The sequence below is a fragment of the Balaenoptera physalus genome, assembly GCF_965194825.1.
Source record: "Balaenoptera physalus genome assembly, chromosome: 12".
In the NCBI taxonomy this organism is placed as follows: domain Eukaryota; kingdom Metazoa; phylum Chordata; class Mammalia; order Artiodactyla; family Balaenopteridae; genus Balaenoptera; species Balaenoptera physalus.
In genome coordinates, this window is record NC_138897.1 from 71,964,450 (window position 1) to 71,978,352 (window position 13,903).

Sequence of the window (13,903 nt, forward strand, 5' to 3'; positions counted from 1 at the left end):
TGGCCCCAGGGGTCTAGTTCATCCCAAACATCACATTCATCCCGTGACTATGACCCTCACTCCCTCCCCAGTGGAATCACTTCTTGCTCCTTGTGGAGGATCAGTGGGCACTGCTTCCTCCAGCAGGAAACCCAGTACAGACCCACAGAGTCCTGTGTGGTCTGTGGAGGGACCGGGGTCTCCGCCGACACAGTCTTTGACAACATTGCTGGTCACAACAGTCCAGTGCGTCCGGGCTGGGCATGCTGACACCCAGACCAGCACCAGACGTGGGGGGCAGCTCCCCTTTTCTCTGAGAAGCCATCAAGAAACTAGGGTGGCTTCAATGTACCTGCAGTTTTTTAGAAGAAAAGTAATAATACAACCATTAAATTTTGAGATTCTTCCAAAACATCAGATAAAAATAGGAAAACATGTGACTCATAATCAGAAATTAAAATTATACTGTATCTAAGCACGTTGGTGTGAACATCATGGAGCGTTTTTTATCCGAATTTCCCTAAACGGTCTGATCTGGAGCAGAAGGACTGGGAAGAGCAGGCGAGGGCGGTTAGGATGGAAGACGAGTGTGGGGAGAGGAAACTTCTCCAGGAAGTTTTGAAGTACGGCCACAAAATTCTTGTTCTCACAGTGTGATATGAAATGTGATTTTATATTCATTTCAGAGTTGCTGCTACAGTGTCTGTTTCACACAATGTGCGTGGTAATTGTGTTCCTTTCTCATTATCTGTGTCTGAGGCCTCAAATCCTGTCAGACAGAGATCCACACTAGATGCTTTGGTGCCTATTAAACAAAGTTCCTCTGCTACAGTGGGAAAAATATGCAATTTTGTGTGCATCAAATTTGAAGATAAGGAGGATTTAACACTTAAGAGAAAAAGGGAGAATTAGAAGGAATAATTGCACAGTGATTGTTCTCAGATATTTCAGGATCACCTGACAGGTGAGTTTGCCCCTACCAGGGGTCTGGGGTCATTATGGGTCCACCTTCACCTTCAGACATGTAAAAGGTGTAAGGTTGTGAGTATCAAAGTGGCTCAGACCTCATCCTAATTCTCCGTGGTTCTCTTACAGTTTGACGTTGTCACTGTGGTGGTTGTTTTAGATTCTCCTGTCGGGTCCCCTCAGCCCACCCGGCACAGACCTTTTTTTTTTTTTAAATGGCTAACATGTGCCAAGTTTTGGAATGCAGCCTACCATATTACCCATCCCTAGCACTCAATGAGTATTAGCTTTTAATGTTATGAGAATAATGAAGTGTTTGTTATTAATAAATACTAGCTGTTAATATTATGTGAATGCTGAAGTGTTTTACTGCAGCCAGACCCCAGCGATTGTGAGAGGCTAGGCTGTGTTGCTGGGGGGAGTATACCTGTTTGTCTTCTGGGTCTGGAGGCTTTCTGTTCCTCGTGAATGTAGTCAGTCACCTGGGACACTTACTTCTCCAAGGGGATGGGTGGGGTCTGGAGATGTGGCTGGGTGAGCATGGTAACTCTTTCTCTCACCAAGTGTGTGCAGAGGTGGAGGGCTACCAGCTACTCCAATTTGACATGACTGCTCTTCACCCTACTGGGAGTGTGTCTGCCTGTGGATCTCTATATTCTGTCACTTGTAGGGCGGCACAGGCCTTTTGATGCCTGTCTTCGCCATGGAGTAGAATTCCAGGGGTTGGGTATCTAATATCTAGGTCCAAAAGAACAGATATTTTTCCACCTTCCTCCCAAAGAACCAGAGCAGGGTGATCTGTGGACCTTTGGGGATTAAACTGGGAGAAGTGAGCACGTGATGGGGTTGCTTTGAACGTGCACATCAGTTGGGCAGGATTGATCAACACCTTCACAGGATGAAGTCCTCCAATCCATGAACCCAGGTCTCCTTTCACTTATTTACATCTGCTTTAATTTTTCTCAGCAATGTTTTGTAGTTTTCAGTTTATAAGCCTCTCACCTACTCAGCTAATCCTAGTCCTAAGTATTTTATTCTTTCTGATGCTCTCATGAATGGAATTTTAAAAAATATCCTTTGTGCTTCTTCATTTTTAGTAACTAGAAAGCCAATGGCTTTTTGTAGGGCATTACTCCTCTTAATCCCGTGGGAGACCCTAGATAGAGTCCGGTTAGGGTTTGTGATAAGTGTTTCTTCTCCTTTTTGTAGGGCAGGTAACAAACAATGGAGAGGTGGGAGTATTGAGGTGGGGTCTGCCGTCCGTGGACAGTAAGATGAGCCACACAAAGGGGCAGCCCTGGACGTGTGACCATCTAAGGAACTGAAATGGCCCAGCACTGCCTCCACTAATTATAGGGGAAAGGAAAGGCAAAACACTTTTTCTTTTCAGTTTGAGAAAAATGTCATTAATGTATCAAGAACTTATGTAGTGATTTGTGAAACATATATGGTAAAAGCACCCACTATTCTCTGATTGGTGCCTGGTGACAATAATCTGTGGAAACGCCACAAATCAGGAGCAGCCAATGTGACTTTTAGCTCCATTTATTATTCAGCACCATTCAGCAAGTGTTAGATACCGCAATTAAACAGGAAGAATCAATGGTTGGATCATTGAGGGGCATGGAGAGGTAGTTGTTCCAAAAGACCCAAATGTATGATGCACCTTAGATGCTCTGGTGTCAGTGCAAAAGTGTCCAAAGAAATCTCCCCTGTGAGCAAAGCACAGGCGTTCATCCTGAGGGCTGATAAGAGGGGGTCATAGCTCTAGAAACTCCTGGGAATTGGCAGATGACCCCAATGATGGAGGCTCAGGGTTCCCGAGTCAGAGTTCAGGTCTGAGATGACCTCCACCGACCCCCACCTCAGCCCCTGAGCTTCAGGGCAAAGAGTCTCTGTGTCCCCAGCGATGGGCGCATGGACTTTCTGTCTTTGAGACCCTCTCCTAGGAATGGGCTGCTGGAGGGACTTTGAGGACAGAGGGGAGAGAGGAGCCTCCACACCCTGGCAGGCCCCCAGGGATGAACCTGGACCCAGGGTGGCAGCAGAAGCTCCAGCCAGACCCTGAGCAGGAAGCTGCTGGGTGGCCCCACCTCCCGCAGATGAGAAAGGAGTTCTGGTCTCAGTTCCCGCAGGCCTGGAGCTACCTGGTAGGAAATCTACGTGGGTCACAATTGCATGTTTGTTTATTTGTTGCTGTTATACAGTTCCCTGTTTTGGTCACCCAGTCCCCATTGTACATTCTTTGACTTTTATTTATGTCTTTGCCCAGAGAATATCAAAATGTTAGGGGAACAATGTCTATTGTTCTTTATTGCATCTGTGGGTTCTCTTTTGCCTGTGAATGTTATTCTGGCAGTACTTAATTTCTTTTGACTCTCTAATGTACTAAATGTATACATTTCCAATTTATAGACATTTATTTACAATTGCTGTCAATAAGAGGTTGACATAAAAAGAATATTATTGTAAATGCAACTCTCACCCTTTTTAAGAAGTTCTTCCTGCATTTCTGACCTAAGGAACCCTCATGACCCGCTCCCTAATCTGCGTCATCCTCTGATCAATGATTTTTTTTAATGTTTATTCATTTATTTATATTATTTTTGGCTGCATCAGGTCTTAGTTGTAGCGCGCGGCTCTCTGGTTGTGGCCCACCTGCTCAGTAGTTGCGGTGCACGGGCTTGGTTGCCCCGCGGCATGGGGGATCTTAGTTCCCCAGCTAGGGATCGAACTCGTGTCCCTGGCATTGGAAGGTGTATTCTTAACCACTGGACCACCAGGGAAGTCCCTGATCCATGATTTTTGTTAAGAGCTTCATGGATTTAATGGTGGTTTGGATTTATAAGGTCCAAGGCCAGGACAACTGGTATTTATCCAATATCATCCCCAACAGAGAAACATAGTGGGAAAGGCATTTGAAGTCGTGGGGTTAAACTGGAGAAAGTAGCAGGTGAAGGGTCTGAAGGCCACGTCCTTACTGAGGAGGGTCTCCTGGGCCTGGAGATCAGGAGCTTCTCAAGAGCTCAAGAGAAACAGAGCAGCTCAGCTCACTTAAGCCTTCAGGATCAGGGACAGAGCAGAGACTCTGGACCAGGGGCAGGAGGCCTGCAGGGAGCAGTTGGAGGACCAGCGGGCCTCCCAGTCACAGGTGCTGGATGTCCACTTCCCTGTCATCCCACCAACCACGCAAGGGATAGTTCGTAGCTGGGCACCCGGTGATTCTGTTTGCACTGGTGCCCAGTCCAACTCATACTGCTCACCCCACGACAGGCCAATGAATGGAGAGACGAGGTCTTGCGACCAGGAATAATGACTTTCCTTGGAAAGCCAGCAGACAGAGGAGATGGCAGTCTAGTGTCCCAAAGACATTTCCCCAAGTTAAAATTCAGGCTTCTTTTAAACTGAAAGGGGAGAGAGTGTGGCTGCTTCTTGCAAACTTCTTGGTGGAGACCAGACCCCGGAGGCGATGCGATGACCCTTTGTTTGTGCAGCTGTCCACGCAGGTCCGGTCAGGATGTTCCTGGAAACCTCCAACAAGACAAAGGTTATTCTCGGTTCTGCACCTTTCTGTATATATATGAATGAAGAGTGTTAGACCTTGACCTCCCATGTCAAGCCTGGGAGGCAGAGCCCTGACAAAGGGCTATTCTGCATATTTTAGGCCGCAGGTGGCATTCCTTTTCAAGATGCAGAGCCAGCCTGACTAAGCTCAGGCCACAGAGCACAGACCTTGGAGCTAAAGGACCAGATCCAGCATGGAGCTGTGTTTGTTCTTATCTGTGACATCTGCTCCCTGTGTCCAGCTCTGTCAGAAGGGAGACAGAGCTCCCTCCTCCAAACACCCGATCACTAGAGGAACGAATTTCTATTTCCCACTCCCACTGGACCCAGGAATTTCTGTCAGATGTCCCAGGTCTGAGTCGTGGGGAGTGGAGACAATGTGGACGATGTCTCTGAGGTGACAGGCCCTGTGACTCTGGGCTGGGACAGGAGCCTTGTGAGCAGAGGTCCCACCTGGGTGGGAGTGTCAGGGGTGGTGACTGAGTGACAGTCCAGCCCGGACAGCACAGGGTGCGGGGGTTGTGCCTCATGTCCCCACGGGTCTGAAGCACAGCTCTGAGGCCGCCGTCCCAGAATAATCGTCCCAACCAGCCTCAGGCACCGTCTGAACCCCAGAGACTGTGCAGGGGGGTGAGTGGCCGACAGGGAGCAGAGACTCGCCCTGGAATCCTGAGGGTCAGACTCATCCCAGCAGAGAAGGGGGTCTGGCGTCCTGGCCATCCCTGACCCAGGACCCAGTTCTGTCACTGTCACTGGTGTGCTCTGCGGAGGGACATGCTGCCTCCTGGGGAGCCTGACTCTGAGGACGGCTGGGTGAGCACAGACTGACCCCTGATTCCTGGAGGGACAGAGAAGCCTGGAACCTGCAGAGTCCAGGACAGTGTGTGTGTGTGTGTGTGTGTGTGTGTGTGTGTGTGTGTGTGTGTGTGTGTGACAGAGGCTGTGCCCGTGTGTCCTCAAGAAGCCATTCCCTCAAAGTCCACCCTGAGCCCCAGTGGCCCCTGTCCCTCTTGTGGCTTCTCCACCCCTGAGGTTGCTTCTCCAAGCAAACCGATCCCTGGGGTGGCTTCTCGGTACGAGCCTCCAGGCTCCGGGGCTGGGGCTGAGGAAGGCCGTGGGCAGGAAGCCACGTCCCTGGAGCAGGATCTCCTTCAGATGGAAGGAGGAATCAGGGTGACACTTCTGTTAGCAACTCCACAGAACAGAAGCCCGGGTCACGTGGAGTGGAGACGCCTGTCCCCTGTCCTCCCTGCAGGACTGGGAAGGACGGAGCCCTGACACCACAGCTGCGGGTCTGCAGGCCCAGGAAGCACAGGGCAGTGGGGGCCACAGCCCCATCTTCCTGCGCCCTCACCAGAGCCGAGGCTCGCAGGCCCTGCTGGGTCCAGGTGTCTGCAGCTGGGGGACCAGAGGAGATTGTCTAGTTTGATTTTGGAAAACAGAGGAGGATTCGGACTTTAGGGACCTGAGGAAAATGTTTCTGCAGTTGAGGTGCTTTCGGAGAATTCATAGAAACATCACCTGGGGCAGAAGAAAACACAGCCCGTCTTGAGACATGGAGCCAGGGCTTCCTCTGCTAAATCCTCAGGACTCACCTCGTGTGGGGTCTCAGTTAATTCTGAAGGAAGAAATAATCCATAGCTTCCCCGCGCAATTACTCAGAGGCTGGATGACCCCTGAGTTTTAGGAAAATGCAGCCCTGTTTACAGCACAGTAAAGAGGTTGAGGAGGGAGGAGGGAGCAGAAAGCAGAGCTCGTGTCAGTATTTGAGCTGTGGGGACATCTGTACAGCCCGGGACTCACAATCTGTGGGATGAGATGAAGGAAATGAGGAGGGACGTGGCTGTGCTGGGAGCATTTCTGGGTCAGACACAGCACCTACTCTGGTGAATTTACTCCAGACGCTGAAGGAGGGGCAGGTGGGCTCTGTCCTCACCTGTGCGGGTTCCTGGGACACCTGCGCTGTCTCGGGTCACAGGCACGACCCTGTGTTTCTCCTCCCTCCATTCACAGAGATCTCGGTGCAGAGGAGCCTCCCTTGCAGATCCCTCCACAGAAGCTTCTCACTGAAAAGAGGCTCAGAGCCAAGGTCTGTGGGCCCAGGGGTTTTTGTCTCACTTCCTCCTCACCTGAGACACTGTGGGAATGATAGCTGCTCCCACTGCTATGACCTACACCACAGGAATAGTCGTCCTCGTCCTCGGGCTGCAGCCCAGAGATGAGCAGGAGCCCTGCATTGGCCGAGGCATCTTTGGATCCAGAGAAGCGGCTGGGGATCCCGGAGCCCTTGTGCTTATCAGAGTCTGACCTGAACCTCAGGAGGTACCGGGGAGGGCTCCCTGGCTTCTGCCGGTACCAGTATATAGTATAGCTCGCAACACTGTACCCACTGCTCAGGGTGCAGGTGAGTCTGGCTGATGCTCCCAGAGATGTAGAGAGGGAGGTTGGCTGAGTCAGCACAGGCTGGGAGAGGGAACCTGCAGACACAGACACAGGTGGGAGATGGGGCAGGAGCTGGAGGAAAGATTCCAGGAGTCTGAGCCATAGGGGCTGATGCAGGCTGGGGACTGAGACCTGGTCCCCGGGGCTGGTCCCTCCCTGTGCAGCGAGACAGGAGCACGAGCAGGAGAGGAGTCCAGGCCATGGGGCTCACAGCCCCCTGGTCCCCACAGTGGGGCTGGGCTGCCCCAGGCCTCCTTTTCTCCCCCAGCCTCTGCCAGAGGAGGGGCTCCCATGCAAATGGGTGTCCACCCAGGGCCCACCCAGCCCCTCCCTGAGCCCTGGTGCTGGAGCTCAGCTCACAGCCCAGACTCAACGGGATGGAGGGCGGCTTCCCCCTTGGGACCCCCTGGGAGGAAGCACCTGCTGAGACCACGCAGGTCCCTGCTCAGGGGCCTCTGCCAGCCAGAGAGGACACACTGCTGAGTCCCCACCAGAGAGCACAGGCCCCGCCCCCAGGTCCAGCTCCTGGAGTGAAAGGTCCTCCCTGAGCAGCTGTGCAGGGACCCCAGGGCAGTCCCATGGCGCCCCCTGCGGGTCACAGAGCACAACTTCACGGTGACCTGAGGACCTGTCGGCTCAGCAGGTTCTGCAGCTCACCTGGTCCCTGTCTCCTTTCACACATCCAGGGTGGTTCCCAGTTCCTGGGATTCCCACACAGTGTACATTGATTTTTGTTTGTCTGTTTGTTCTGTGTGGTTTCTATAGTAGACTCACAATCTTTAAATTATTTTTGCTGTATGTATGTGTCACTACCTAGTCATGTATATCCCTCTTCATTTTTGTTCATATGTAAAATGTCCTAGGCTATTCCTGGATTTAAATTTTTTCACACAAATGTTAGAAAAAAGGTCTCATTTCTCCAAAATTCTGACAGGTATTTTTAAAAATAAGTAGAAACTATTGATAAGCTAAATAAGCATAATTTTCAGATTTCTTCATTGCAATCCATCCTGAGCATCAGTGGATCTGTTTCTACATGTATGCAAGTCTTGTTTTATCCCCTGTATGGAATGTTCATCTTTCCTGGGATGTCTGTACGTTTTCTTCGTCAGGAGGTTGTCGGAGTCCGTGTAGACCGAGTGGTTACTGACAACGGTCTTGCGTGGGGGAGGCGAGGGGTATCCAAGCTGCGTCCAAGTCCTGGTTCCCAGGGGAGCAGCCTCTGCTGAGGCATCAGGGAGTCGCCTGCTGGGCTGGTGTTTTCCTGAAGCGGTGACAGGGAGAGTCGTGCTCAGAGGGGAGGCTCCAGAACGGCCCTGTGGAAGGTGTGAGCCTGAAGTTGCAGTACCCCCCAGGCAGATCCCAGAACACTCCTGCCTAGTGGTCCTCACATGGGAGGGGGCCTCATGCCGCCCACTCCCTCGTCTCTGAGAGCGATTCTGTCCCTGAACAAGGGCTTTCTGCTGAGTCCAGGGGAACAGGCTGAGTGTGTGATTTCAGCACTGACTCATTTTAAAGGTTCTTAAAGTCAGTGATCCACGGGGAGGGCCTCAGAGCCTCCTACAGAGCATGAAAAGGGGCTCAGCATCAGGGGGTCATGAGGGAAATGCAAACTACAATGACATATTGCTTCACCCAGACTAGAAGGGCTGTAAAATAAAGTGAGAGATAACAACAGTTGCTGGTGAAGACGGGGAGAAATTGGAACCCACATACATTGCTGGTAGAGATGCGAACCAGGGCAGCCGTGTTGGAAAACATCGGACAGTTCCTCAAATCTCAAAATATACTGTTAGCATAGTTACCATAAGACTCAGCTATGTCACTCCTAGGTATCTACCCAAGAGAAGTGAAAGCATACTTCCATCAAAAACAAAACAACACCTAACTACTTGTACACAAATATTTCTGGCAGCATTTTGCATAATAGCCAAGAGAAGAAACAAAAACAACTCAAATGTCCCTGAAGGGTAAACAAACGGTGGTCAGCTCATACAATGGAGTATTATTTGGCAATAAAAAATGGATATTGACCCACACGGATGGAACTTCAAAATGTTATGCAAAAGAATTAACTGAACTAAGACAGTCACAAAGGACACCTATTTTCTGGTTCCATCTATATGAAATATCCAGAATAGGCAAATCTGTAAAGACAGAAAGTGGAGCAGTGGTTCCCTAGGACTGAGCAGAGGTGTGATGAGGTGTGATCACGAATGGGTGGGGACGTTCTCTGAGGAATGTGGGCAGCTTCTAAAATTAGAATATGGTGATCCAGGACTTCCTTGGTGGTCCAAAGGTTAGGACTCTGAGCTTCCACTGCAGGGGGCACGGGTTCAGTCCCTGCTTTGGGAACTGAGATCCTGCATGCCGCGCTGCAAGGCCAAAAAAAAGAATATATAATATAGTGATAGTTACACAACTCTGTGAATATGCTAAACACCCTTGTACTGTGCACATTAAACCAGTGAACCTGTTGGCATGCACCGTATATCTCAATGAAACTATGATGAAAACAGTATGAGAAGAAGCCTGTGTCACTGACCCTTTAAAGTGGGTGGGTGCTGGACAGTCAGACCCTCACACTGTAAGGTGGGCCACAGTCACCCTCCTTATTTGTCACAGGCAGTCACGGGGATGATCACGGGGAGAGGGGGTGGGTTTTTGTCTCAGTTCCCCGTGGGTCAGATGCGCTGTGTTACCACTGATGCTGTCATCCCACGTTGAACAGTAATAATCAGCCTTGTCCTCAGGCTGGAGCCCCGAGATGGTCAGAGAGGCCGTGTTGACAGACGTGGAGCCAGAGAACCGGTCTGGGATCCCTGAGGGCAGAGAACCTGTGAGCATCGCGGTTTTGGGGGCCCCGTGAGAAATCTGTTGGTACCAGTTAACGGTATTAGCTCCAACATTGTTGCCGTTTCCGGTGCAGGAGAGGGTGACCTCCTGTCCCACAGAACCTGACACGGAGCCTTCCTGCGTCAGCCCGGACTGCGCCCAGGACCCTGGAACAGAGGAGGGGACACACAGAGAAGTGAGTCTGGGCCATTGTCCACAGCATGTTCTCCACAGGAAGGAATAAAGCGGCCCAGGTGTCCCCGAATCCCTTCTCCCACCTTCCACCGCCTCTCACCTGTGCAGTGAGCGAGGAGGCCGAGGAGGAGAAGGGTCCAGGCCATGGTGGAGACGCCCCAGCTCTGCTTCTGAGCCCACAGGGGACCTGCACAGAGTCTCTCTTACCTTGTCCCTCATGGGAGAGCAGAGGACCCCTCCATGCAAATGACCCCTCCCCCGGTGACCCTGGCCCTAAATTGGGTGAGAGCTGAGCACAGGGTGGGGCTGGGGAGCCTCCCCTGGGCCTTGGGTGGACCCAGGCTGGACCGATGAACACAGAGCAGAGGGCACAAGGCAGGGCTCCAGGGCCTGGATTCCCAGCTGAGAGTCCCCCCACAGACCCTCAGGGACAGGCGCACAGCGTCCCCTGCGGTCCACACCCAGGCTCCCTTAGGACTGGGATGGACATTCCCAAGCTGAGCCCAGCGGGTGAGACCGCCTTTAGCCCCGCCTCACACACCCCGGTCTCCACCCAAACTAACTGGATCTTGCCACCACCTTCTCCTCCCAGGATGAGACCCACAGACCCACCTCCCTGACTTGTGCGTTTTATCCCCGTCGCAGCTGGAGAGTTAGTGTAGAAACGCCAACGGGAGCGTGTTACCCCCACCTTACAGTCCGACAATGACCCTACGTCCCCTGAGGTCACTACAATGGTCTGGTCTCTACCTGCCTCTCCTGCTCTCTGGCCACTTTCCAAGGAGCTCCTCCTAGGAGCCTTCCCTACCCCAGCAACCCACAGCACAGGCTAAAAGCAACTGTTCTCAGTTACTTGAATGGCCAATATCTTCTTCTTTGAATTCTTACCTCTTACACGCCCTCCCTCCTACTTCTACCATCTCATCTGTCTCAGTCCTTCGGGATTTTGAAAATCCCAAATGAGATGCAGCTCCTGTTGATTAGGCCTCTTTGGACCAACTCTAACCCCCCCACCCTACCCCGCCGCCTCACTCTTTAGTTTTTCACCTCTTCCGGGGCTGGAAACCATGAGCAGGGTTAGAGCTGTAAATACACAGTTGACATAATTTTGGTCTGGGTTTTAATTACAAAGAGATGTGTAATTCCTTCAGATAAAAATCCAGTTCTATAGAGCATTCCCACATATTCCTCCTACTCCTCCCCACATTTACACCATTTTAACATCTTGCATTGGTTTCGGGCAACTGGTAAAACTGCATAAACCAATACTGATACATTATTATCAACTAAACTCCATTGGAGTTCGCTCTTGGTGTCACACAGTTTTATGGGTTTTACCAAGTGCGTAATGTCACCTACCCACCGTCCCAATAACATACAGAATATTTTCGCTGCGCTAAACATCCGTTTTGCTCCACCTGTTCAGCCCTCTTTTCCTATCCCCGAACTCCTGGCAACTCTAGATCATTTTACTGTCTCTAGACAGTAAATGTGCCTTTTCCATAGTATCATATTGTTGGAATCACACAGTAACTGTATATTACTTTTTACAGATTTAGCTTCTTTCACTTAGTAATATGCATTTACTTTTTGTATCGCCCTTTCTTTTTGTGACCCAATAGCTCATTTATTTTTAATCACTGAATAATGCCCCATTGGGTGGATGTACCACAGTTTGTTTATCCATTCAGCTATTGGAGGCCATTTTGCTTGATTCCAGATTGTAACAACTATGAATAAAGCTGCTATAAACATTTGTGTGCAGCTTCTTGTGTGGACACACCTTTTCAACTCATGCAGATAAACACCTAATTCAACTGCTGGATCGTACAGTGAGAGTATGCTTAGCTTTCTAAAACTCTCCTCGTCTGTCTTCCATAGTTGGCCAACACCATTTTCCATGACTACCAGAAATGAATGAGAGTTACTAAATGACTAGTTTAGCTCTATTACTAGTTTAGTCCATGTGCTATACAGGGTCTCTCCACTCTGCCAGGTTAAAACTCAGGCATCCTACACATTTTTAAATAAAATTCCTAAGGTCTATTCTAGTTACTCACTTGGCTTCCATAAGCCATCTACGCCACCACATCTCTGCTCTTTTCTCAGACCTGGACAGTGGCTCTCTGATGCTGCAAAGTTTTCATTCAGGAAATTCTCATCGTGCATAAGCACCTGCAGAGATGAGTGCAATAGCTCTCCCCACAGAGCGCTAGCCCAATTCAGTTTGCGTTATATTGGCATCTTTCTCATGTCCTATAAAGATGATCATGTAATTTGAATTATAACTAAGTGTAACTTGTAATATGTCACCTACCTTATCATTCTCAGCAGATAAATTATTCTACCATCCAGAAGTGAAATTTCTGGAAAAGCATTTTGAAGACCTATTACACATGTTCAACTATAATATGATAAATAACTCATCCCTGTTTACCCTGGATGTTCCTGGTTTCACCACTGGAAGTCCCACGTTCCAGGACACCCTTCAGTCCTGAGTAATGAGGGTGGATCTTCCCTCTACGTTAAACTTACAGTTTTTGAATTTGATAAACAGTTATTATGTTTGAAAAGATTTTCTGTACACAAGATGATAATCAATAATTATTCATACAAAATATAAATTTTAAAATTTTATTAGGACTTACATTCCAGAAGGTACAGTAACCCCTGTGTGGTGTCAGTTACTGACATTGATCACTTACCATCCCTCCTTCTGACGTCGGAGGGCTCTGCACCGTCACCTCTGCTTACACCCACCCATGTACCTTCTCAAGGGAAAACATGTATAAATAAGCACTAATATAAATAATAAAAGTGCTTGTATAACCTATCTACTCACTTCTGACATTTTTACTCAGTGCTTTCCTGTAAGAAAATATTGTACCCCTTGTTCAAATTTTCCTTTATGTTCCTTCCTGAATTTTTATTTGTTTTCCTGCATATATGGTCAAAATTTCTACTTTTTTTTTTTTAATACTGGGACCGGAACAACATACACTTTGAAGTACTTTTAAATTTATATAATTTTAAAATTATATAGTATTTTTATTAATTGAGAATTTGAAAATGTTTATATGCATTCCAATGAATTTTCGGTACAATCTCTAGGCTTCTATGTAAATTGATTCTTTGTTTTAAAATATGTTCATATTTTTTTACTTCTATTATTGATTTGATGCAAATCCCAGGTTAAAATCTTTCACAGGAGAGGCCAGCAGCCATCATGTGTGGTCAGATTAAAACGGAAGCAGTTCTAGCATTTCGCCTGGAGGAACAATGCTTTTCTCCAGTTTAAAGATACATAATCATTAAGCCATTAAGGAAGTTTCCTGTATTTCTTCATTTCTATGTTTATTTTTATAAAGGCAGAAATGGTGATAGAATTTAATTGGCAGCTTCTAAAGCATTTATTGAAAATGGAAAGTGTGTTTTTCTATTCAGATCTTATGCATTGAGAAAGGAGCCCAAAAAAGGTGGTTTTTGAAACAAATTCATTTTGCCCCCATGACTGATCCTCCCTTTTATTTCTCTTTGATTTATTATAAAACTTAACATTTACTGATTCTCACGTTTGATTCCCAACTCCTGCTATACAGCCTTCATCTTCCATTTCTAGAATCTTCCTGGGAACTGAAAGCCCTGAGGCCAGTGCCTTGGTTGAATGATAAGTAAATGGGGACTGTTGTCTCCTTTTTGCCCTCATGAACCATTGCATAGTTCTCCTGACCTAGTTAAAGAACCACACATCTGCAATCCTGGCAGCCCAGAGATCAGGGACACACAGTACTAAGGACGTGGGTCCACAGCCATCACAGTTCCCTCCTTTCCCTCCAGCCGACTCTCAGAGTAGCCTCACCCCTGGTTTCCTTTGTCTGCAGGAGGGCCAGTCTTCACAAGGAAGCCTGGCATCTAAGGGCGG

At 48.8% G+C, this 13,903-nt stretch overlaps 1 long non-coding RNA gene across 2 annotated transcripts in view; it reads left to right on the forward strand.

Annotated features, from left to right (window-relative positions):
* The window catches only part of LOC309639314, an 81,554-nt gene that overhangs the window by 44,154 nt on the left and 23,497 nt on the right, over positions 1 to 13,903 (forward strand). The window contains exon 3 of one of the 2 annotated variants that reach the window (XR_014251582.1): positions 9,881 to 9,982. The exons of the other annotated variant lie outside the window; for it this stretch is intronic. This is a non-coding gene — a long non-coding RNA (uncharacterized lncRNA). The remainder of the gene's footprint in view (positions 1 to 9,880; positions 9,983 to 13,903) is intronic. 2 annotated transcript variants of the gene reach the window in all.